The 17,448-nt window shown below is 42.4% G+C and overlaps 1 protein-coding gene across 3 annotated transcripts in view; it reads left to right on the forward strand.

The window, feature by feature from the left end:
• The first annotated feature begins 13,915 nt into the window (after positions 1-13,915).
• Positions 13,916-17,448, forward strand: part of arhgef19 (Rho guanine nucleotide exchange factor (GEF) 19) — a 144,038-nt gene continuing 140,505 nt past the window's right edge. For 2 of the 3 annotated variants that reach the window (XM_051931307.1, XM_028807835.2), the window contains exon 1: positions 13,918-14,529. The gene's annotated coding sequence lies outside the window, so the exon portion shown is untranslated. Of the gene's footprint in view, positions 14,530-17,448 lie in introns of all 3 variants that reach the window. The other variant, XM_051931308.1, reaches the window with a different exon arrangement.

A 17,448-nucleotide genomic window follows, 5' to 3' on the forward strand; every position in this document is an offset into this window, starting at 1 on the left:
TCCAGGGTGGTTTCACAAACCGTCCCTTTGTGCAAAACTTCCTCACTTTAAGGCTGCCTTTTCTGTTGAAATCAAGATTTGTTTTGCTGTGATGGGACGACTGGTCTGACATCAGAAGAAGAGGAGCCAAGCTTAGTGAAGGAGGTCTAAAATGTGCTGGTTCACCCTCACCACAAATAGCCCATTCTTCATGTCACTTGTGTATGTCTTGTTACTGGGGTGCCCAGGTACTTACTGTAGATGGCATTAGGCAGTAGCAGGACTGTGACGCCCTTCCAGACACATAAGAGGTGTGGTGCTGTATTCAATGCACGGTCAAATGAACAATCAGCAAGTTCAAAGCAAACTGCAGATCTATGCCTCAGCCAATAAATGGCACATTAAGGGCATTATAATGCCTGGCACACAGAGAGACAGCGAGGCACTGGAGTTCGCCTCCGGCTAGTAGACACACCCTAGCAACAGAAACGTTACACCTCTCCATTTACATACAGTAGCAGGGCAGCTGGTGGCATAGGCCATGCCACCTAAGATCTGAAGTAACAGGCCAGGGGTGTGATGTGAAGTACTGGCCAAGGCAGTAGACTTCACAGGTGCCCTCCCATTTGCCATGTTACCCTGCGCCAGTCGCTTAACCTGGCACATTTGTAGACAATTGCAATGCAAGCTTTATAACACTCTAGTGAGGTCTCACCTGGAGTACTTTGTGCAGTGTAGGACTCTGGGCTACAAAAAAAACACAGAAGCTCGAGGAAAAGTCCAGAGGATGATTTGCTGATTCCAGGTCTGAGAAGGTTAATGACCTTTTAGGAGAGACTGAAGGATCAGAACTCTGCCCTGCCTCACCAACAGCACTTCTGGTTTCTCTCTCTCTCTGCTTGATTCATCGTTTAGTTAGCATATCCATTCAGCCAGAATTGACCTTCTTCAGGTCAAATGAAAGCAGAATGGATTTTAAATAAAATTTGGGACATTAAAAATTCATCACGGAGATCATTGATTTGTTTTGCAGTGAAGATGGTCAAGCTCAGCGTTGTGGCTGTCGATGAGGATGGCATTTTGGTTTTTTTTGCCAAATACTGCTGATGAGTTTTGAGGTTTTTTTAACATCTCTCAGCTACTTTTAGATTCTCTCCACATTACTTTGTGGTCACCTGTGTTCCTACCAGATGGATACAGCACACCACGTATCATGGAGGTCAGCTCACAAACAGAAAAGAGGCTCTCTGCAGCTCTCTTGTGCTCTTATGCACCCAAATTATACCCTCCATTTTATTTAGTTCTGCGCTCATGGGGGATATTTTGTGTCAACCATCCATTGGGTAAATCTACTGTATTTATTTAGATACGAGGTCATAGGAAGCTGAAACCTATCCGCCCTGGGGCCTCATTTATTAAACTTTGCCCAGATTTAAGTGTCAAAACAGGCACAGTCAAAAAAACAGGTAAATGTATAGAGAAAAAAAAATTCAGATTTATAAAACCTGACATGTGCACATTTCTACATTTTCCTTTTGTTAATCACAATCACCTTGTGAATATGTGTACACAAGGGGGCTCTGCCCCCTGCTCGCTTCGCTCGCCTACCCCCGGCGTTGGGTATCCCAAAATACATTAGTCGAGCTCGTTCGTTTTGGAGCCGTGCCCGCTTTGCCAGCGGCATTTCAGACGCGTGTTGTAGGTGCCTGCGTTCATTGATTTTATCCAGGCGGGCTCGTGTTTGTATATCCGTCACTCGAGCTCGTTCGTTTTGAACCCGTCCCTGCTTTGCTTCCGCGTTCGTTTTGAACCCATGCCTGCTTTGCTTCCGCAGTCTCAGACGCGCGTTGTAGGCGCCTGCGTACATTGATCTTATCCAGGTGGGCTCGTGTTTGTATCGTTGAGCTGTATTGTGTTTGAATTTGGTGTAAAGCGTTCAGCGGTTTATACAATCCCAAGCAGCACATTATTCCTAACTTCACTCCGCAGTAGTGCCACTCACAATATGGCGGTGACGCCTGCGCTTTCACTCTGCAGTAGTGCCACTCACAATATGGCGGTGACGCTCGCACCTTCCGTACTATGTCGGGTTTCACTATGCTGTGTAGGTGCCTTTGCCTTTCGTACTTTCCCGCGCCTTCCGTACTATCTTTGTGGACCTGTGGGGCCTCCGTAGCCTCTTCCGTTTGAATCTGGGCTGCGCACAGAATCCTCTTTTTTGTGTGGCCGTATCGGTAGTCGTTAGCTATGGGAGCGTTGTTGCTTCATTTCTCATTCACGTCAGTTGAGCTCTTTCGTTTTTGGGCCGTGACTCCTTCGTGCGCGGTGGATACGACTTCGCTTGCGGTGTATGAGACGTGCGCTGTACGCGCCTGCGCAGTACGTCTCATGGTCCCATCGCCGTGTACCTGCGTCCATGCCATCCGGTTTACCATTCTCGGTTAGTAATATGGATGAGTGAGCCACAGGAAGCATCCACATATGGAGCATGCTAATCAGCCTCATACATATGCAATCACAATGCTGCAGAACTTCATTGGGTGGCAGAGCAGCTTCTTCCTGCTAACATGTTGTGACCCCGCCTCCTACATTCAAGAGCATCTGGCTATGCTCTGCAGCTGAGACCCACCCCCTGCTGACAAGTTGAGACCCCGCCTCCTCCATTTAAGAGCATCAGGCTGTGTTTTGCAACTGACAGCCTCCCCCTGTTGACACTTTGAGACCCCATCTCCTACATTCAAGAGCATCTGGATGTGCTCTGCAACTGAGAGCCTCCCCCTGCTGACACGTTTGTGACCCCGCCTCCCACATTCAAAAGTATCTGGCGATGCTCTGCAACTGAGACCCACCCCCTGCTGACAAGTCGAGACCCCGCCTCCTACATTTAAGAGCATCCGGCTGTGCTCTGCAACTGACAGCTTCCCCCTGTTGACACTTTGAGACCCCATCTCCTACATTCAAGAGCATCCGACTGGGTTCTGTGACTGAGAGCCTCCCCCTGTTGACATGTCTTGACTCCGCCTCCTGAATTGAAGGGTATCCGGCTGTGCTCTATAACTGAGAGCCTCCCCCTACTGACACGGCCTTTGTGCACAAGTTTCAATATTTTGTGGCTCAGTGGTTCCACCTTGACACCAAAATTTAGAGAAAGACCAGGAGGCTATGAATATATAAAATAATAAAATACAAGGTATATGCAGACGTTACTTTGTGCTGCAAACAGAAAGAGTCGTATAAGGCTGTCAGGACTCTTAGAATGCAAGAGGGGCAGAGTCTGACAATAAAGTTTGAAGTGGGTGTATGGACAGTAGTACAGCCAAGAAAATAAACTGAAAGGTACGGTTTGACACAAACAAGCACACGTCCAAGAACAGATTGTGCTCAGCTTGAGACAGTCAGACATGTGTGTTGGCGAATGTGACAGGATTATTGAGAACAGTTAACAGATACACTTTTTCTATTGTATGGGTAAATTTTGATATATACTGTATGATACAAATGGAAGAAGTGGAAGAAGAGGCCTTTGTGATATGGCTTATTATATTATTAGACTAGTAAAGAAGTACATATGGGATGTAAAGTGTATTCTGGCAAGGAGGTTTGTGACCAGAGATGTCCAGTAGATAAAAAAGATTTTGGAAAATGAAATACAAAGAAAAATAAAGAGAGATATTGAGAGATGGGGTTTTGCAGCTGCTAAGGAGAGATGGAAGGGCTTGCGGTTATTGGAGAAGGAGGAATAAGGATTTAATGAAAACTGATATTAAACCACAAACATATGTGAGTAATAATAATAATAATAATGTTTGATTCAATGTGTTGGGGTGCACAGGGTTTCAGTTAAGAGATGGAAATGGAAAATGAATGCTTGTTATATGGTAATATACTATTGTTGTGGATTTTATTTTGTAATGTGTAAATAAAATGCTATTTTTACAAAAAAAAAAAAAAAAAAGTCTCCGCTGTGCTCTAGGGGTCCGGGAAAAGTGTAAGGCACGATTGTCTGAGGGGGTAGGTAGCCGCTATCACCTGGCACCTGGCGATTGCTCTTACAATGAACAGTTAGGCCATATGAAACACTGAGGGGTCAGCCAACAAGCCAGCCACCACGGACACCACCTTCAGGTAGCCGAAATAAACTGACAAAAAAAGTTCTACAATGCAAATAAGTAGCATTGGCTCTCTTAAAAGGGAATTAACATACAGTTTGTGCATCATATTCATCGTTTTTGAGGTTGTCACACACATGTACACATGGGAGGCAGCACAGGGGGTCTGACTAACGCTGAAACACAGGCACAGGGGGTGATCAAGTGTACTCATACATTTTCTCCCATTCTTACAGCAGCAGTAAGAAGTAATCTCCTTCCTCTTCTGGCTTCAGACCACACCCCCTGATGACCTCACATCCACTTCCCTCCAGATGACCCACCTCTTCCTGTCCATCAACTATAAGAGCTCACCCACCTTTCCTCTGCAGACAGTCCTTGTCGGTGACTCAGTCTCGACAGACTAATCGGCGGAGTATCACGCAATCCTTTTTGTTTCGAAATACCCGGCAATATACAGGGTGGTACCCCCCAAACCTTTTTCTTGTCTTTGTCTCTCATCACAAAGTGTAATGTGTTTGTCATGTCAATGCGGATTCTAATAATAATAATGAATTATTAGTTAGATAGATAGATAGATAGATAGATAGATAGATAGATAGATAGATAGATAGATAGATAGATAGATAGATAGATAGATAGATAGATAGATACTTTATTAATCCCAATGGGAAATTCACATAAATTATATTAATTTAATTATATTAAATTATATTGTACGTGCAAGTCACAATTTAGCTGATTTGGCTGCATTTCCTCATTTGATCAAAGGTGTCCTCATTTCCCCATTTCTCTGAAATGTCAGAGTTGCTGCAAATATACGCAACGTTCCCTCATCAAGTTTTCTTTTATAAATCCTGAAGTTGCGTATCCACATTTCAAGCCTCGTTTGTGCATATGTAAGCTTTATAAATGAAGTCTTAGAACAGGGCATCAGTCCGCTCACTCACTCGCTCATACTCGGCTAATTTAGAGTCACCAAAGAATCTAACTTGCAAAGTTTATGTGGGAAAATATCTCGCATGGACTTCATACCCGACAGTGGCCCTGAGCTTGTGAGGCAGTAACACTAACCAGATTGCCACTATGCCACACTTTAATGAATCAGACCACTGTGAAGGGACTCTTAACTGGCAGGAGGTTTCCAGATGGAAGGGGGCAACACCAAAGCGGAAGAAGGCAACCTAAAACAGTGGTCTCCAACTGCAGGGATGCAGTGGCTGCAGGTTTTCGTTCAAAATTCTAAAGAAGTTCATTAGCAGCAAAAACAGGTCATTAATTAAGAAAAGGGTTAGAATGAAAACCCAGCCACTGCGGCCCTCCAGGACCAGAGTTGGGGACCCCTGACCTAAAGTCTTGGAGGAGACCTTCAGGAAAGTGATAGAGAGAGAAAGAACACAAAACCTGCAGTGTGAAATAGAGATGTGTGATGTCTTAAAAGTTCACATCGTCATATTGTCATTTCAAATCATCGACGGGCAGGGATGGGGGCCTTGGGTGGAGAAACGCTTGTGAATAACAAATAATAAGCTGGTATATTACACACCTAATGGCACTTAACTCATTATGGATATGTAATGACAGGTATTTTACAATATACTTTACATGTAGGAATAGGAAGGCTTGAAAAGATTTCACACTTTTAGAAATAATTACTGAAACAAAATCCAAGCAGTCTGTTTAGGGGAATTCCATTTCAAAATGCAAGAAAGTCACGGGATGAGGTGGGCGATAAAGTTAAGCTCTCTGGAAGACAAATGGTTCTCATTTGGCACATAATAACTTGTACACAAATAAAAAACTGATATGAAAGAAAGGTCATCAAAAGTTGAGAACACAAAAATGATGAAATTGCAGATCTCATGTCAGCATTCTTAACAATGTAAATTATGTAATATATTCATAAAACATAGAAGGGTTGCCAAGAGAGCAAAAAATCATATAAGCATTTAGAGCCTATTGATTTTGAATTAGATATGAAATAAACTGTATCTATCTATGTTGTTAACTTTCAGAAACCTGGTATATAATTTATGTTTTATGCTCTATAGAAAATACATGTGTTCTGTTAAAATGTGAGAAGAAAGCCTATAAGTTGTAAATGTTTCCCACATGTTATAGACTAATGTCTATTAATATGATCATAATATACTGTACTGTAATTGTAAATAAAGGTTTATCATAAAATAAAAGAGATAAGGAAATAATAAAGGGATGGTGTCCATTCATGCACTCCATTAATGAAAATGAAAAAAAGAGAAAAAAGGGAAAGTAAAGTCCAACAAAACTGCTGGATGTCTATTATCTGTTTTCTAGACTATACTAGCTGGCTCTTTCAAGCTCTGAGATCTTGATAGGAATTTCTCCCATTGGAGATGTGTCCTTTGTGGAGGCGGGTTCATCAGTGACTGTTGACTTCTGCTGTTGTCAGTCTTTATAATTGTCCAGGGGTGGAAAAGGTGGGACCTCCAGACAAAACTCAAAGTGATGTCAGAATGCATCTCTAAGCTCATCCCTTTAGTGGTGGCAATGTCTCAGGCCAATGAGGTGGAGATGTCACCTTACCAGGGCCTTGTGGATGCTCCCTAAGTGACACTATCTATCTATCTATCTATCTATCTATCTATCTATCTATCTATCTATCTATCTATCTATCTATCTATCTATCTATCTATCTATCTATCTATCTATCTATCTATCTATCTATCTATCTATCTATCTATCTATCTATCTATCTATCTATCTATCAACAACAACAACAACAACAACATTTATTTATATAGCACATTTTCATACAAAAAGTAGCTCAAAGTGCTTTACATAATGAAGAAAAGAAGAATAAAAGACAAATAAGAAATTAAAATAAGACAACCTTAGTTAACATAAAAAGGAGTAAGGTCCGATGGCCAGGGTGGAAAGAAAAAACAAAAAAAAAAACTCCAGAAGGCTGGAGAAAAAAAATAAAATCTGTAGGGGTTCCAGGCCACGAGACCGCCCAGTCCCCTTTGGGCATTCTACCTAACATAAATGAAATAGTCCTCTTTGTAGTTAGGGTTCTCACGGAGTCACTTGATGCTGATGGTTATACAGACTTCTGGCTTTTAATCCATCCATCATTGTTGGAACATCATGGTGCTTTGGGTAGATGGTGGTGGCACAAGCCACCACCAATAGGACACCGGAAAAGGAAACAGAAGAGAGAGTAGGGGTTAGTACAAATTTTGAATGAATAGTTATTATAATGAATTGGATATACAGAGTGTCAGGATTAAATTACAGTGAAGTTATGAGAAGGCCATGTTAAAGTAATGTGTTTTCAGTAGTTTTTTAAAGTGCTCCACTGTATTAGCCTGGCGAATTCCTACTGGCAGGCTATTCCAGATTTTAGGTGCATAACAGCAGAAGGCCGCCTCACCACTTCTTTTAAGTTTTGCTCTTGGAATTCTAAGGAGACACTCAGTTGAGGATCTGAGGTTGCGATTTGGAATATAAGGTGTCAGACATTCCGATATATAAGACGGGGCGAGATTATTTAAAGCTTTATAAACCATAAGCAGAATTTTAAAGTCAATTCTGAATGACACAGGTAACCAGTGTAGTGACATCAAAACTGGAGAAATGTGTTCGGATTTTCTTTTCCTAGTTAGGATTCTAGCAGCTGCATTCTGCACTAATTGCAAACGATTGATGTCTTTTTTGGGTAGTCCTGAGAGGAGTGCATTACAGTAATCTAGCCGACTAAAGACAAATGCATGAACTAATTTCTCTGCATCTTTCGATGATATAAGAGGTCTAACTTTTGCTATGTTCCTTAGGTGAAAAAATGCTGTCCTAGTGATCTTATTAATATGCGATTTAAAATTCAGATTACAATCAACGGTTACCCCTAAGCTTTTTACCTCCGATTTGACTTTTAATCCTAATGCATCCAGTTTATTTCTAATAGCCTTATTGTATCCATTATTGCCAATCACTAAGATTTCGGTTTTTTCTTTATTTAATTTGAGAAAGTTACTATTCATCCATTCTGAGATACAAGTTAGACATTGTGTTAGCGAATCAAGAGATTTGGGGTCATCAGATGCTATTGATAAATACAGCTGTGTGTCATCAGCATAGCTGTGGTAGCTCACGTTATGTCCCGAGATAATCTGACCTAATGGAAGCATGTAGATTGAGAAGAGCAGCGGACCCAGGATAGAGCCTTGTGGAACACCATATAGAATATCATGTGTCTTTGAGTTATAATTACCACAACTAACAAAGAATTTTCTCCCTGCCAGGTAGGATTCAAACCAATTTAAGACACTGCCAGAGAGGCCCACCCATTGACTAAGGCGATTCTTAAGAATATTATGATCAATGGTGTCAAATGCGGCACTCAGATCTAAGAGGATGAGAACAGATAAATGGCCTCTGTCTGCATTTATCCGCAAGTCATTTACTACTTTAACGAGTGCAGTTTCTGTGCTGTGATTTGTTCTAAAACCTGACTGAAATTTATCAAGAATAGCATGTTTATTGAGGTGCTCATTTAACTGCATAATGACTGCCTTCTCTAGAATTTTACTTAAGAAAGGCAGGTTAGAGATGGGTCTATAATTTTCAAGAGCAGAGGGGTCGAGATTATTTTTCTTAAGTAGGGGTTTAACTACCGCAGTCTTAAGACAGTCTGGGAAGACCCCCGTATCTAATGACGAATTTACTATGTCAAGAACATTATCACTAAGCACACCCGATACTTCTTTGAAAAAATTTGTTGGTATTGGGTCAAGGACACAGGTGGATGGTTTCATTTGAGAAATTATTTTATGTAAATCAGGTAAATCTATCCTAGTGAAAGACTCTAATTTATTTATTATGGAGTACTGGGGTTTCGGAGGATCCTTAGTGTTGGGGAGATATACTATGTTATTTCTAATATCATTAATTTTTTGATTGAAAAATACAGCGATAGCCTCACAGGTTTTACTGGAAGTATTTAGGAGGCATTCCTTTGAGTTACCTGGGTTTAACAGATGATCAATTGTCGAAAATAAGACTCTGGGATTACTAGCATTGTTATTTATAATCTTAGAGAAATAGCAGCGCCTCTCAAGACGGACTGTGTTATTGTATTCTGTTATTTTAACTTTTAATATCTCATAGTCAATAGTTAGTTTAGTCTTCCTCCATTTACGCTCAGCTCTACGGCATGTTCTCTTTAAATCAGACACTCTTTGGGTCTTCCAAGGTATAACAATGCTAGAAGATTTTTTAACTGTCTTTTCAGGTGCAACTAAATCAACAGCAGCCCTCACTGTAGTATTAAATCTTTCCACCTTACTATTTACATTCTCCTCGCTATTATAGTTGGCACTATAAACGGACTGATTGGTTAGAATGTGTGTAAGTTTTAAAGTTGCTGATGAGTCAAAGAAGCGTTTTTTAACAATATGCTTCTCATGAGTGTTTTCTATCATTATTTCTATATTAAAAAGTAGAAGAAAATGGTCTGAAAGACCCGTATCAATGACCTGCTTTATATCAACTTTTAGTCCTTTAGTAATTACTAAGTCTAAGGTATGGCCTGCTTTATGTGTAGGCTGATTAACGAGCTGTCTCAAATCAAAAGAGTCTATCTATCTATCTATAGTGCTTTTCATGTCTATCTATCTATCTATTATACTGTATAGTTCCTTTCATATCTATCTATCTATCTATCTATCTATCTATCTATCTATCTATCTATCTATCTATCTATCTATCTATCTATCTATCTATCTATCTATCTATCTATCTATCTATCTATAGTGCTTTTCATGTCTATCTATCTATCTATTATACTGTATAGTTCCTTTCATATCTATCTATCTATCTATCTATCTATCTATCTATCTATCTATCTATCTATCTATCTATCTATCTATCTATCTATCTATCTATCTATCTATCTATCTATCTATCTGTTATACTGTATAGTGCCTTTCTTATCTATCTATCTATCTATCTATCTATCTATCTATCTATCTATCTATCTATCTATCTATCTATCTATCTATCTATCTATCTATCTATCTATCTATCTATAGTGCTTTTCATGTCTATCTATCTATCTATCTATCTATCTATCTATCTATCTATCTATCTATCTATCTATCTATCTATCTATCTATCTATCTATCTATCTATCTATCTATTATACTGTATAGTGCCTTTCTTATCTATCTATCTATCTATCTATCTATCTATCTATCTATCTATCTATCTATCTATCTATCTATCTATCTATCTATCTATCTATCTATCTATCTATAGTGCTTTTCATGTCTATCTATCTATCTATCTATCTATCTATCTATCTATTATACTGTATAGTTCCTTTCATATCTATCTATCTATCTATCTATCTATCTATCTATCTATCTATCTATCTATCTATCTATCTATCTATCTATCTATCTATCTATCTATCTATCTATCTATCTATCTATCTATCTATCTATCTATCTATCTAGGCCACTTCGTGGTCAGTTACTGTGTTTTACCAGATGGCCAATTGTAGGAGTCCTGGTGGCTTCAAACGGTTTCAGAAATGGTTTGATCCCCTTGCCCTGATCTTTGCCTCACTGACGTTTGATCAAGGAGGTCTAAAGGGGGTTCCCTTGTTTTTTGTCCTGATGTGCACTGTGAATTGTGGGCACCCAGTTGTGTTTTGTGCTTTTATAAATGAAGTCCAATCAATACAGTTTGCCTCAGGGGGACTCCAGTCAAGTTCTTGACACATCTTAAGAAGGATTAAAGTGAAAAGGATGCACTTGACCACAGATTGGAGTGACACAGAAAAAGGTCTGAATACTTCTGTAAATGAGAGATTTCAGTTTTTGATTTTAAATACATTTGAAAACCTTCCTGTAAACGTGTCCTCATTATGGGTTATTGACTGCAGACTGATGGCTAAAAAAATGACAAAATGTATCTATTTAAAATGAAATCTACAACACAATAATGTGTGCATAAATTGAAGGGCTTTTAATGCTTTCTAAATCCACTGCATATTTAAAACTATCTGACAATGCTGTACTTTGAGAAGGTGCTAAAGTGAAACTCAGTCTGACATCTAATTTTTGGAATATGGATTGTCCGCTCATTCCTTTCTCGTTTATTCCAGTGTAGTGCTGAGGTGTCACCCATTGCAATCCAGGTGGATCATTGTGTGGTGGGTGCAGCAACACGCTATCAGTACATGCTCCCAACCTCAATGTTCTGGTATCTTTATATGCAAAAATCTTGATCCCCTTCTAATCCTGCCAGGAGGTCTCATGACCCATTAACAAAAACTCCCCAGATTCCCCCTGAGCTGAGCCATGTTACACTATAGACAGGCGGCTGTGCGGTTGTTTTAGCTAAGACCCCCTGCTTGTGTCTGTCCTCACTCACGCTAATAGTAATTCAGAGGCTGTCTTATTCCTGTTGTGACAAATAATGCCAAAAGACATGATAAAGGTTTGGGGCAGCCACCCGTATATTGTATCCTGGCTGCTAAATTTGCAATAATAATGTTCACACAACTGAGTCTAAAACAGAACTGATCACAGACAGTTCAAGATAGCGGCTTTAAAGGCCCGTTAAGGAAGTGATGTCATCTCTGCAGCTGGAACTGGAAGTGATGTTGTCGGGGACCGGAAGTGATGTCATCGAGGGTGCCAGAACCTGGTGGGATTTCCTGGGAATGGTCTGCAAGTAACTGAGAAAGACAGTCAGCACACCCTGCCACCCCCTGGTCGGTGGTGTAATTACCATTACTCAGGCCCTTTAGCTGCCTCCTACTCGCATGTGTGTGCCACTGTTAAACAGGAGAAGGGAGGAGCAGAGGAAGAGACACAGACCTGCAGAGTCTCCCCCTGTGGAAAAAAGCAATGCAGGGGAAGCTACAGGTCTCTCGTAGCAGGGATGAAGGAGAGCAAGGCAGGACATGCATGTTTATATGTGAGGGATGAACAAAGTGAATGATACCAGCTTCTATGGTGGGGGGCCGAGGGGATACAGGAGTAGATACAGGCCTCAATATGTGTCACTCAGGTCAACTCTCTGCACCCTCTTATGTCCAGGCGCATATCAAGGTTGTTCCACTTAAGGCCGTGTCACATTATCTGTGTTTTAGAGTGATTGTAATTTGTGGCTTTCATTTACATACTCTTAGGCAGTTGGTGGCATGTGCCCGTGAAGACCAGTCCCCTAATATGACATCCCTAGCGACTCACTCCAGTAAAATCAAAGAGGTTTGACTTTGTCTTTAGTCGTAGGGGTGGACTCTGTGTGCATGAGAGCCCACAACCATTGAAAGCTCATCTAGAAGTGCAATGAGGAAGGAGGTACGTGGGTGTTTTGGACCTCACAAACTCTCTGATATCTCGTGCTTTATGTACCACCACAGAATGGGAAAAAGAAAAAACTAAAGGGTAGAGACTGGCGCTGAACTCACCATACCTTTTAACCCTTCGTGGCTGCCACAATAATGGTGTGGGGGAGAACAACTGTGTTGGAAAGTTGGCATGCAGTGTAAGTGCCATGCTGGATGAACCAGCATCCCAACTGGGATGGAAGGTGGATCCTTACCCAGTCATGATGCCATAACAGAAAGACAACAGGAAAGGAGGTGCATCCCGGCTTGGTTGAAGATAGATTGCTATCCCAGTTGGGGCGAACAAACAATGGATTTGTTCCCCAGTATAAAAGGGGTCACTGCTTCTCTGGTTTGGCCTCAACATCTTCAGGGTGGCCTGGGAATTGGAGTTTTGAAGGGCAACCCTGTCAGGGTCCTTGGGTGCCACCAGGGGGCACTATTAGGAGTAACTCTCTGTTTTAGAGGACTTCTGTCTGACCCTTAAGTACTCCAGTTACTTAACACCATAACCCTGGAAGTACTCCTGGGTTGGGCACAAAAGAAGCCGTCTCACTCCTGAAAGGTGAGCCGGAGTTGGGAGGGAGTGAGATGACACATGTGGAGGAGGGCGGAAGAAGAGAAATGAATCGGTGTGTGCTCTGTTATTGATTTGAAACCTGGAGTAGGTATTGTTGTTAATAAATCTTTATTTAAAAAAAACCTGGCACTGCCTGTGGGTGAGTTGTGCCCGTAGTCAGGGTAACAAGGTGCCCCCTGGTGGTCACAGCAGTCACTAATTGAGACATGCCCAGTAATTTCAAGCCTGACATACCAAATGACTAGAAGTTGTGTAATGTGACGTTGGCTTTACAGAGGTGATTGTTACCTTTGTGGGACCCTATGGATTCTAGATGGGCAGCAGTGACTGTGTCCTGATTTGTTTTCGTTTATATTTTTTATGTGTTTCTCTCAACCAATCTGTATGATCTTACACTTGTTTTGGGGGTTTTCAAGCCCCCTTTTCTGTTTCCCATCTATCTCAAGGTGCTCAGTAGACGTACAGGTCAGTTTGTTGATAAAACCGGCTGCGTTTTTCACTTCGGCTACTTTCTCAATTCAAAACAGGCGACTGCTCCTAATGGATCATCCTTCTTTTGCCTTAATTTTAATTGAGCTGCTTTGTTAAGATTTAGAACCTTTGTCTCTTTAATGAGATGCCAATAGAAAACCTCTACACAGCCTGTGAATTCTGTTTTCTTGTTTTTATTTATCCGCATCTCCCATTTAATCAGCTAAGCCCTAATTTCATCCAGCACCCTTTGCAGACAGCCAGCTTTACAAAGCACTTGGAGGTAAGCACTCAGGCTCCTCCCACTAGCACTAGCTCCACCTCCACACCTGTCTGTGAGGCTGCTTGAGCAGTGGGCGTGTACTTTGAGTATGTGTGTGTGTGTGTGTGTGTGTGTGTGTGTGTAGCCAGCTCAGGCCACACCCACTGTCTTTTCAGACCTAGTGAGCAAGTGAGGCAGCAGCGTAGGGGGAGGGATGTGGAGATCCAGTGCAAGTTCTGGCAGCTCCCTTGCTTAGTCTGCACAGACACACAGGCTCATGCACAATGACGCCCCCCCCCCCAATCCCCCTCCTCCCCGCCTCACCTGGCGTCTCATCTGATCCCAGCGGTTTGCTGGAGCCCGGCTGTCACACACACACACACACACACACACAGAGGCTTTTCCTGGCATGTGAGCTCCTCTCCCTTCTGCCGGCAGGTGCTGAAGATAAAACCATAAATAACTCATAGAGAGAGAGAGAGGGAAAGAGAGGGAGAAAGAGATTGTCGAGAGTTGGAGAGGTGAGCTGACATGGCAGCAAGCGGAGCGACACAAGCTGGCCTTTCTCTCTGACCTTTGGAAACTCCCTTGGATTGAATACGCTGGCTGCTGGGTGCCACTTTAGGAGCGGCTGGAACGAGTGGGCTGGTAATGGGAACCCAGGACAGTTGCAGTCATCACCATGTTTGGTGCTCCCCGATGCAACTCCACAGTGGTTTAAGAAGGAGCTGCAGCTTCCCATAAGGTAAGCACCTCAGCCTCGTTCTCTCTCTGTTTGGCTCGTAAAGGACGTGTATGCAGAGATGCCACCCATGGGGTTGGCATTGGGGTATATCTCCGGTTGGACAACAAGTCGAGATCTTTGGTGGGGAGCAGCGTACCCTTGGATTAAATTCTTAGAGAGTGCAGTGCAGCCCAGTCAATGCATGTGTGTGTGCACAAGTAAGGAAATCCAGCACGTCCCAGGTCCTCCATCTGCACAGACATGCACAAAGTCGCCTGCCAGGAGATCCGCTTGCATTAATTATCGGAGAGTGCGCTCACGTGGCAGCATGGCGATGGCTTTGTGCATCTTCCAACTCCCATGCTGCCAGGCATGCCACGTTAAGGTTAAAAGACTGAAGACGCTCTAGGCCAGACACAGGGTAATTCATGTGGAGAAAGTCACAGGGATCTGATTAGCTAGTAAAAGGCTGGTCAGAGGAACCTATGCTGTGCTGCTCCTCACCAGTGGGAGTTTCAGCTTCTGCTCTCTGAGTGCATGGCAAGTCTCACACCTGTGGGCCAAGGGGGCTGCTCGGCTGGTGTGTCACGCATTGCACTTGCTCAGTGAGTGACCATCTGCTTCTATTCTAGTTCCTGTGTTATTTAACCACTGTCTAGGAATCATGGCTGCTTCCTGTCAAGTGTTTTGGAAGATTTGGGCTCTCTATTCAGATTCCAGTTCAACCAGCGACTCCCAGTCAGGCCACTTCATTTTCATGTCAGGTAGTTGTGCGGTTAAATTGTTAAAAGCTCAGAGCAAACATGGCTACTCATCAAACAAACCAATTCTTGTGCATTTAGCATGTCTGAGTGAGGGAGAAGTACAGGAAGAAACACCAGAAGCCCAAATGACCTGTCCATAATGACCTGTCCATATTGCGTTGTGTTGTCCCGTTATGCAAAGACAGATCTACTTTTACCAAAGACTCCCCACAGGGCCGTCTTAACAGCATTATAGGCCCCCGGGCAAAGCAGTGCACTGGGGCCCCTACCTACACAACCGCTCAGCAAGTCACAACATACATAGATTAGTATGGGGCCCCCATGCTTGTGGCAACTGGCCAGCATGCCCATGTGTTAAGATGGCCCTGACTCCCCAGATGTCTTCTAAAGCAAATGATGCTGCACTACAGACGTAAAGTCATGTTAGTAGAGACCACCAGCTTACCAAACTGCATGCTTGGAGGAGGGAGGAGCACAGGAAGAGACCTTTTAAATCTCCTCCATGAAAAGAAGGGATACAGAGAGGAGAACTCTAGATGGGAGGGAGAAGAACAGGGAAAGACATAGACATTTATGCAAGAGGGAGGAGTAAAGGGAAAGTTACCAGCCTCCACATGGAAAGCCATATACAGGGAAAGATACAGGCATCGTCAAGTCAAGTATCAGAGATGACATGGCGCAGAGCAGGACTCTTTGTGATACTGAGGTGAACTTTACCTCTGTGACACCCCATAGGCAGATGGACAACCCGCTCATGCATGTCTGCTATTTTTTTCCTTTGTGCCATTCCCCCACCATAACCTATCCTAACCTAATCCTTTAGATTTGTCAAAAATGTCCGTTTTCAATGGATCTCGATGTTTTAGAGTCCACTGATACCGTAAACACTGATATCTCCATGTTGAGTGTGTGACTGTCTGTCTGCGTGTGTCACAGTTTCTTGAGGACGGTCTAGAGCTAAAATGGCTGGACAGAAAAATCCCAAACTCAAAACTTAAGCCTGTTATGAGATGACGATGTGATGATTAGTTTTTGAGCCAAATTATGCAAGAGAAAGAGGCACTCTAGAGGAACCCTCAAATATCTGCAATCGATTATGTATTCTTCTCGTTGGTTGCTATTGTAATGACCTACAGTATTTTATGATCAGAAAGATCAGCATCAGAGCGATAAATAATTACTGAAATGTTATAGAATAGTTTGGGTAACTTGTATCATAGGGTGCAAAGCCTACTGACGCTCACACCTGAATTTTTTGCTCCATGTGCCTCTTGTGCTAACCCTAAGTGTACAGTATGTTATTCTTCCTCCATCGTAGCGCGTTCACCTACTTGTTTCATTTTCTGCCTTGTGCATCTGTGTTTGTGACACCTGAAGTGACCCACCGTGTATGTGGATTGAACCTTGGGTTTGTTGCAGGCTTGCTGCAATCTCTGCTTTGCTATTTGGATGTTCTATAAAAAGCAAGATGACGGGCAAATTAATATGTTAGGTCAGTCTTGTGATGAATGAGCCCCTTTAATGGATTATTACACGCATGTTAGACTCTGCCCACTTGCATCAGTCTGCTTCCACTTCACCAGGGCACTTCATTAATGCGAGTCTTGGCCCTGCAGAACTCTGTGATTTCTAGGCTCACTGGAGGGAAGAGTACAGGAAATGGCGCCACCTTACAATGCAATTCTACTTTGCCTCTGGTGCATCCTGTGGCCTTTGTGTTAGTGTATAGGACCTTCACAAACTATTGAAACCCCCTTTCACATTTTGTTATGGGGTAACCTTGTGTTAAAATCGTTGAAATCCAATTTTTGTCCCATCAAGCAACACTCAATACCTCAGAATGACAAAATGAATAACGAATATTTTCAGGTCTCTCCAGAGATGTTTGATTAGGTTCGAGTCTGCGTTCTGACTGGGGCACTCAAGGACATTCCCAGAGTTGTTCCTAAGTCACTCCTGAGTTGTCTTTGCTTTGTGATTAGGGTCATTGTCCTGCTGGAAGGTGAACTGTTGGTCCAGTCTGAGGTCCAGAGCACTCTGGGTCAGGTTTTCATTACAAGTATCATTTCTTCAACCCTGCTGAAAAACAACCCTACGGCATGATGCTGCCTCCACCATGCTCCAGCATTGGAATGTTATTGCACAGGTGATGAGAAGTATCTGGCTTCCTCTACAC

The sequence above is a fragment of the Erpetoichthys calabaricus genome, chromosome 8 (assembly GCF_900747795.2).
Source record: "Erpetoichthys calabaricus chromosome 8, fErpCal1.3, whole genome shotgun sequence".
Classification (NCBI taxonomy): domain Eukaryota; kingdom Metazoa; phylum Chordata; class Cladistia; order Polypteriformes; family Polypteridae; genus Erpetoichthys; species Erpetoichthys calabaricus.